Here is an 8,842-nt window from a genome sequence, read left to right as displayed (position 1 = left end):
TTTTGCTGACACACAAACTCATGTGTCTGTGTTTGTGTATGTGTGTAAACTGGCCATTGTTGAATTGAGAAGTTCATTTGTTCATTTGTTTAGGTTTATTCAACATTGTCTTTTTCCACTGTTCTTATATTTACTTATTTAATTTAAGAATATTGTTGAAATTATGACTTGGAATAGGATGAATAATGGCCCCTAAAGATATCATGCCCTAATCTCTGTAACCTGTAAATGTTACCTTATATGGAAAAAGGATCTTTGCGGATATTAAGGATTTTGAGATAAGCAAATTATCCTGGATTGACCAACAGTTTTTGGCTGTTTGAGGCAGAAGAGTCAGATGATGACAACTGTGTCCAGGGAGGACTCATTTTTCAGATGGGACAAGTTGTACACTTTAGTTGGGCAGGTGAGTTGTACGCTCTAGTTGGTCAGTCTGCCATCCCTTAATAGCTGCAAGATGACATTATATTTTAAAAATAATTTATTTCTGAATTTTTTCCCTGAGAAATATTTGGAACAGCTGTGGTGCTGCTTGGAATAATCGGAAATACTCTAGGATGTCAGAAACAGGAGACCCCAATCCTTCTCTCCATATTCCCCAATTAGGTGTAATTAATATAGCTCCAGATCTCATTAGCTAAGAAACAAGAACCTTCTTCCTTTAATACCCAGTTTGAAAGGAAGTCCTATTGCATGGACCACAGGAAACCCATTTCTCTACTGAATTTACTTACCTCTAGTGTTTTCTGGACATCCTGGAGGAAGAAGGTATGTAATCCCCTGAATCCTGGCTCTCTGAGCTCCACAAGTCCTGCAGTCAAAGTTGGGTCTGGCTTCCTCAGGCTGCTCTGCTTCCCCATGCTTGTTGCTGTGAGCAGGGACTCTCTGCTTGCACTCTCTAGTCCTCACAGCCCAGCAAAGACGGGGCTGTGGTGGGGGTAAACAGACGTCCAGGAAAGAACAACAGGCACTGCTGTTATACGTCTGCTTCCAAGGGTCCTGAGACCAGATAAATCCCAGCAAGAGGTATTAAAGGAAACTTCCATTAGGCTTCAGCGTGGAGGAGATGCTTCTTCCAAAGAGCATACCCAGACAGCTTCCACCATTGCAGTATAGTCTCAGGAAGAGAAGTTCCTTCCCTCCTCTATGATGGGCCAACTCATTGTCACACCAGGGTGGCTGACATTGGGAATAGCCATCTCAAGTTGCAGCTTCTTCGGTTTAATGATGATTTCACAAATAATGGATAGATTTTTGCTCCATATGATGGTTAATTTTATGTGTCAACTTGATTGGGCTAAGGGATGCCCAGATAGCCGGTAAAATATCATTCTTGGATGTGTCTGTGAGAGTGTCTCCAGAAGAGGTGAGCATTTGAATCAGTAGATTTAGTAAAGACGATAGCCTTCACCTATGTGTATGGACATCATCCAATCCACTGAGGGCTTGAACAGAACAAAAAAGCCTAAGAAGAGCAAATTTGCTCCCTCTGTGCTTGAGCTGAGACATCCATCTTCTCCTGCCCTCAGAAATCTATTCCCCCGGTTCTGGACTCAGACTAGGACTTAGACCATGGGACATCTGATTCTCAGGCGTCTGGACTCACACTAAATTTCACCAGTGACTTTCCTGGTTTTTCAGCTTGTGGACAGTAAATTGATTGTGGGAATTCTTGGCTTCCATAACCCTGTGAGCCAGTTCCTGTAATAAATTCATATCTATGTCTATGTCTATCTGTATCCATATATATCTTATTAGTTCTTTTCTTTAGAGAACCATGACTAATACAGTACTCATTTGTAATAAATAAATGGCCCATTCTACTCATTATTTTCAGTGAAAGGAAATGCGTTACTGAGACAGATAATTGGAGGCAGCTTTAGTGTTTCTCTAGCTTTCAAAGATAAATTAGGGACACTTGGGTGGCTCCGCGGTTAAGCATCTGCCTCAGCTCAGGGTGTGATCCTGGAGTTCCAGGATCGAGTCTCATATTGGGATCCTTTCATGGAGCCTGCTTCTCCCTCTGCCTGCGTCTCTGCCTCTGTCTCTATGTTTCTCATGAATAAATAAATTAAATCTTAAAAAAAATTTTTTTAAGATTAATGCTTTTTTTTTTAAGATTTAATTTATTTATTCATGAGAGACAGAGAGAGAGAGAGAGAGGCAGAGACGCAGGCAGAGGGAGAAGCAGGCCCCATGCAGGGAGCCCGACATGGGACTCGATCCCGGGTCCCTAGGGCTAAAGGCAGCACTAAACAGCTGAGCTACCAGGGCTGCCCAAAAAGCATTAACCTTATAAAACAAACAAACAAACAAAGATAAATAAAAAATCTGTCTCCACCATACTCCATACCATATTTATTGAGCTCTAAATGCAATTCAACAACCTCTACCAATCAGACTCTACAAAATGAACTCCACCTTCTATCTCTCCTCTACTGATCTTCCACGACATCTTCCTGTCTTTATTCTGAACATTACTTTACCCATTCATCCATTTGGGGAGATGTTCAGTGTCAGCAGAAGATAGTGATCTCTTAGTGACATACCTCAATTATCTTCTTTCTCAAAAGCACTTAGGGAAAAAGAAAATGAGAACAGGGATATGGAATCAATGTTGAAGATATGCATTGTAATTGGAGAAAGGATGGGAGGTGGAAATGCTGTTGAAGGTCAGGAGGAAGGAGAAATTCCAAATCTAGGACTGTGAGGAAAAGTGAAAATAGAGCAGTGGGAGACAAAGAGCCTGTATCAACGGTACTGAGACCAGTGAAGTGAACCGGATGTGAGAGGGAAGATGGTGACCATGTTCGGGTAAGCAAAGGATTGACCTCATTTTTTCCTTCTTTCTTATGTGGTGCAATCTTTAGGTGCCCTATAAATTGTTGGGATTAAGTAATCTTAAGGAAGTAGTCCCAACAGAATAATCATATTTTTCAAGACCCAATAAGAAATTAGATTTGGGTTCAGTTGTTTTTATAGGAAATGTGGCAAATGTTACAATAGTCCTCTGTTCAAGATTGTACAAATGACTGAGTGTAGGAAATCCTTATTTGTTTCTAGGGGGATAATCATAACCCGCAACAGGTCAAATATCTAGGGTCATCCAAAGCTAAACTCTCAGGATGGCTTTGTTTTTCATTTGCCAAGAGGATATTTCCAGAATGGACAGTCATGGAAACTGAAATGGAAATAGCCTTGAAGCCACTACAGAGATTGCAAAGTATGCAGCACTATACTAGGCACTATAAAGAAAAACAGAGAGGGAAATATGTTCTAAACCAGGCAAGCAACAGGTTAAAAGGATGTTTATTTATGGAGGAGTACTTATCACAATATTTAATTATGATTTATATCTAACAATAAAATTTAATATGAAAGTTAATATGACTAGAATTTCAGTATGGTTTACATATAAGTTTCTGTTTGAACAGGCTTCTAGGGTACATAGGAAATATGATCAAAATGTACATATTTTATAAGTTCAAAACCATGACATTCTTGAGTGTATTTCTAACTGGGCATTTTTAAAAAAAATCAAGAATACTTGAATTCTAAGTTGCTTCAAAATCTAAGTACATCTGATATTGACTTCATGTCATTTATCTTCTTTCTCACTAATACCATTGTTGTCATCATCATCACCATCACCACCACCCACCATGAGTAAACATTCAGAAAGTGTCTACCTGTTTGCAGCACTGGAAAAAGGGAAATCAAAGGGCTATAAGTCATAGTTCTTTCAAAGGACTTAGGATCCAACCAGAGAGAAGACACAAATTAACAGATACAGGAGCAAAAGTTGTACAAGTCAGGAATAGCTAGGTTGTGCTGCAGACACAAATAACCCCCACATTCTGAAAGATTATAACAAAGATGATTTCTCAGTCCTTCTACATGGCCAGTGGCATGGGGGTTTTGCTCACTGCAGTCACTCAGGAACCCAGGCTAATGAGGCCACCTTACTGATATTTTAATAATTATTGAAGAGGAGAAAGGGAAAGTGATGAATCTACCCAATGGTTCTTAGAGCTTCCTCCTAGATGTTACATTTGTCACCTCTGCTCATTGCCTAAAGCAAGTGCATGTTCACACCTAACTTTAAGGGGGGGTGGGGTGGGAAAGTGTGATTCTAGTGTGATGCTAGGAGAACTCTACATAGTTGGTGGGCAACACAAATGCTCATCACATGTACATATAAAGAGTCAAATAAGTTATACTGCCTGAGTCTGCAGAAGTCTAGAAGAGGGAATGAGCAATAAAATCTAGGATACTAATTAGTTCATTTATTCACTTGTACACCGAATAAAAAGATAAACAATCACTAAAGTCTAGACTTGGATAGATGAAGTACTTTGCTGTTAGAAATATCCATCAGACTACAAATTAGTGAGGACAAAGGAGTGATATCACTTATCTTGAACGATCTCTGGGGAGGGGACTGACAGGATCATCACAAAACCAAGTGCATGTTCACACTTAACTTCAAGGGGATGGGAATATGTGATTCAACCATATGGTAGGAGAACCACACATATCTGGTGGGCAACACAAATCCTCACTACTAAATGTACAAATTAAGAGTCAAAAAGTTATATGCACTGAGTAAATCTTTTATAAATCTTTCCGGAGGATGAAAATTTAGGTGATTTATGAAAAAAAAAAAATAAAACATTATCACCTCACACCCAACAGGATGGCTACTCTAAAAAAGTAAAATTAAGTAGAAAATAGCAGACATTGAAGAGGATGTGGAGAAACTAGAACTCATGTGCACTGGTCGTGGGAATGTAAAATGGTGCCACCAGTGTGGAAAATGCTGTGATGGTTTCCCAAAAAATTAAAAACAAAATTACCATAGGATCTGGTAATTCCATTTTAGGGTAGAGCCCAAAATATGGAACAGGGATTCAAAGGTTATTTATATACCATGTTCATAGCAGCATTATTCACAATAGCCGAGTGGTGGAAACAGCCCAGGTGTCTACCTACACATGAGTGGATAAACAAATGTGATCTCTCTCTCTCTCTCTCTCTATCTCTCATCTATTTTTCGGCCTAAAAAAGAAGCACATTCTGAAACATGCTAAAACATGGATGAAACTTGAGGACTTTATGCTAAATGAAATAAGCCAGTCACAAAAAGACAAATACTGTATGATTCCACTTACATGAAGTACCTAGAGTAGCTAAGTTCATAGAGACAGAAAGGAGGGCAGGTGCCGGGGCCTGAAGGGAAGGAGGAAAGGGGAGTTTATTATTTAGTGGGCACAGAGTTTTGGTTTTGCAAGATGAAATGGAGATGGATAATGGCCATGATTGCACAAGGTGACTGTACCTAATGCTAATGAGCTGTACATTAAAAATGGTTAAGATGGCAAATTTTATATTAAGTGTATTTTACTGCAATTATAAATAATTTTAAAATATAAACAAATGAGAAACAAACTGAAATTTTAAAACTTCAGACTTTGTAAAATCAGTAGCCATTAATTCTTTCCTCGGTTTGAGGCATCTCACTTTCTATTTTGTATGAGAGTAATTTTCTAATGTGATGTTTACACATTCCCCACTGTCCAAACCTCGATGGCTCTGCCTGCTGCTACATTCCGAGAGTTCCTATCCTAATTAACATTTCAGTCTAATAAGATTTTCTGGCTCCTAAAGTGTGATCTATCAATTGTTGGCATATCTTGGGATATCGCCAGGCATAACCCAGTTAACTACAGCTAACTACAGCGGAAAAGACAGCCTGGGAGGGGCTGGAGACACAAGCATCAGGGAACAGGTGCCAAGAAAAAAATGCAGTCAGCAGAATAGGTTGCAGGGCAGGGCTACTCGATAGGTCGGATATGAGTACTGGGGTGGTCCATTACCGACCTTGCAGGGTATCCCAACGTGGAGTTCTGGGAGGTGGTGACATTCTGGGGTCCCCCAAGAACTTAGATACACAGAAGATATTAGGGAAAGTTGTTAGCAGTTCATGGTTTAGATTGTTCCTAGAAGGGAGATTGACAAGAGCCAAAGGCAGAAATTCAAGCCTCAAGTGAAGAGAATTCAGCAGGTTGGAAAGGCGAAATTCTTAGCATTCCGAATCCTCGTTATCAGATCTTGCCACAGAGATGATTCAGAGATGGTTGACTGAGCCTAACTCCTAGAACCTGGGGCTTAAGTTCACACCCCTCTTGCATCAAGTCAGGATTGACTACAGGCTGAGGACAGGCTCGAGCTAGCCAATTAGTCAATAATGACTTAAGATAAAATCGAATCATCCATCCTAGAGACATTGAGCTTTGGTGGCTGTTCGTATTCTCAGCAGCTTTTCAACTCTAAGGAGTCTATCAGTAAAGAATCTAGCATCCTGAAGATCACAAAGCATGTCAGAATTTTAAAAACCTATGACACATGTGGGCAAATTGAATTTAAAGAAAATATTTTCTTAGGTTAAAAGAAATAACAAAACACCAAACCCAAACAAAACCAATGACAGAAAGAATACTTTGAGGTGGAAGCACTGTAAGATCTGTGTCCCAGCTGGAAGGAAAAGTCTTAGCACAACATCCATTCCTAGTCTTTCTCTGGTGTAGTGGACAAATGCTGTATCGTCACGATCGGCCTCGTAGAAAGATCCTGAACAGAGAGAAACGGTTGGGCCTAGTGAGCAGACTCACAATCAGAAACAGAATTTTGTATATTTAATATATATATTTTCTGTACATGTCATATGTTATTGTATATTGTGAACACACATATATAATTCATTTCAAGTCTGATGGGAGTGTGCACGAAACCTGGGGCTTTACAGCAAAAAGAAAGCAGCTATAAACCAGCAAAAAAAAAAAAAAAAAAAAATATCCACATGCTGCCCTTCAAGAGCTTTGGTCAAGTCCTGACGGTTGTGCTGTTCAGTCTCTGAACTGGGCGGTGCTGGCCTTTTATCAAGGAGGGAACTAAGGCTGGGAAGCTCAGGTCATTTTCTCAAGACCTCCTGTCCAGGTCACAGCAGCCCTGAGGTAGACTCTAACCCTGAAGGTAGATTCTGACAAAGCCACTTTCCTTAGCATCGCAGTTCCCCAGCCTCCCGCGCTCAGCCTGCCTCCCTGCTGGTGGCGGCTCAGGGGGCTGGCAGGTGGTGGCACTCTTGGGGGCCAGACCTCTGCTTAAAGCTTATTTCGAATACCTGCTTTCTTCTCCCAAGGCTGGCCCTGGCACTTGGCACTGTCCTCAGCCTGGGGAAGGAAGAGTGAGCAGAGGCCCGGCCTCCGCTGCAAAAAATCTCCACAAATTTAGTGGCTTAAAACAACACACGTGAGTTATCTTACAGTCCTGGAGGTCAGAAGCCTGAGATGGGTCTCACTGGGCTCAAATCAAGGTGCTGGCAGGATTGTTTTTCCTTCTGGAGCGTGGAGGAAAGAATCTGTTTTCTTGCTTTTTCCAGTTTCTAGAGCCTTCCCGCATTCATTGGCTTGTGGCCCCTTCCATCTTCCAAGGTAACAATGGCTAATGGAGTCGTTCTTGCATGCTGTCTTTGTCCACATTAGCATATTAATCAAAATGGTTTTAGATTCTCAGTCTAATAATTATAATATCCCTGCCATGTCTGGCTTTGATGCTTGATCTGTCTTCGGACTGTATTTTTGGTCTTCAGGTATGCTTTGTCATTTTGTAGCTGCCCCTGATGTACCTGGTAAAAGGAACTGCTGTAAATGTGGTGGTGAGGCGTGGGGGACGGGGAGGTGCTCTGGACCCCTGTGATAGTTCTCTGTCTTCTAAGGAGCCTGTGCCTCCGCGCTGTGAGCTCACAAGTGTGTCTCTCCCACCTTTGCGGAGGGATGGCCAAAGTGGGCTGGAATTGGGCATTTCCTTTCCCAGGTCAGTTAGGTTCTGAGAATACCCCAGCTGGTTAGGCTCTGGTTAACTAGTTTCCTCTGAGGTCAGGCCTTGTTAAAAACCAGTGCTCTGGGGGCACCTGGGTGGCTCAGGTGGTTGAGTCTGCCTTTGAGAGAGAGAGAGGGAGCGCGTGCATGTGTGCAGGGGGAGAGGCGGAGAAGCAGGGGGAGGGAGCAGGGAAAGCAGACTCCCTGCCGAGCCCAGAAACTTCTGCCTCTCCCCGTCTCCCCTTGTGCATGTGCTCTCTCCCTCTCAAAGAAATAAATAAAATCTTTAAAAAAAAAAATGCTCTGGTGTATTTCAAATGGTTCTTTTTCCTCTCCCCTGGCCAGAAGCATGCAAGGATGCTTCTCCCATCTTTGCTCTGGGAACCTGGTGAACTCCTGGGGGTAAGTCTCATGCCCTTGGGCAGGTTGCCTGGCCTCGGCCCTGGTCTGGTGGCGGCTCCTCTCTTGAGTTCCTGCTCGGGGAAGCTGTGACACGGGCAAACAGGTCTGGGTGTCTCACCTTATGGGCGCTGCCTTGCCCTGGGTCCTCCTTCTCTTACGGATCTAAGAAGCCTTGTGGACTTTTCAGTTTGTTCAGCTTTTTTGGTTGTTGTTAGGATGGAGTGGCAACTTCCAAGTCCCTAGCAAGCCAAACTAGAGACTGGAAGTCATGGAGTCTCTTCTACATGGAATCACTCTGACTCTGCTCTCCTGCGTCCTTTTTTTTTTTTTTTTTTTAGATTTTATTTATTTATTTGAGAGAGAACATGAGGGGTGGGTGGCAGCAAAGGGAGAAGGAGAAGCAGACTCCCTGCTGAGCAGAGAGCCGGAAGTGGGGCTCAATGACAGGGATCATGACCTGAGCAGAGGGCAGATGCTTAACCCACTAAGCCACCCAGGCGCCCCCTCCTTTTTTTTTTTTTTTTTTTTTAACTTATAAGGACCTTTGTGATTGCACTGATCCC

The sequence above is a fragment of the Canis lupus genome, chromosome 1 (assembly GCF_003254725.2).
Source record: "Canis lupus dingo isolate Sandy chromosome 1, ASM325472v2, whole genome shotgun sequence".
Classification (NCBI taxonomy): Eukaryota; Metazoa; Chordata; class Mammalia; order Carnivora; family Canidae; genus Canis; species Canis lupus.
This window is presented reverse-complemented; position numbering follows the sequence as displayed.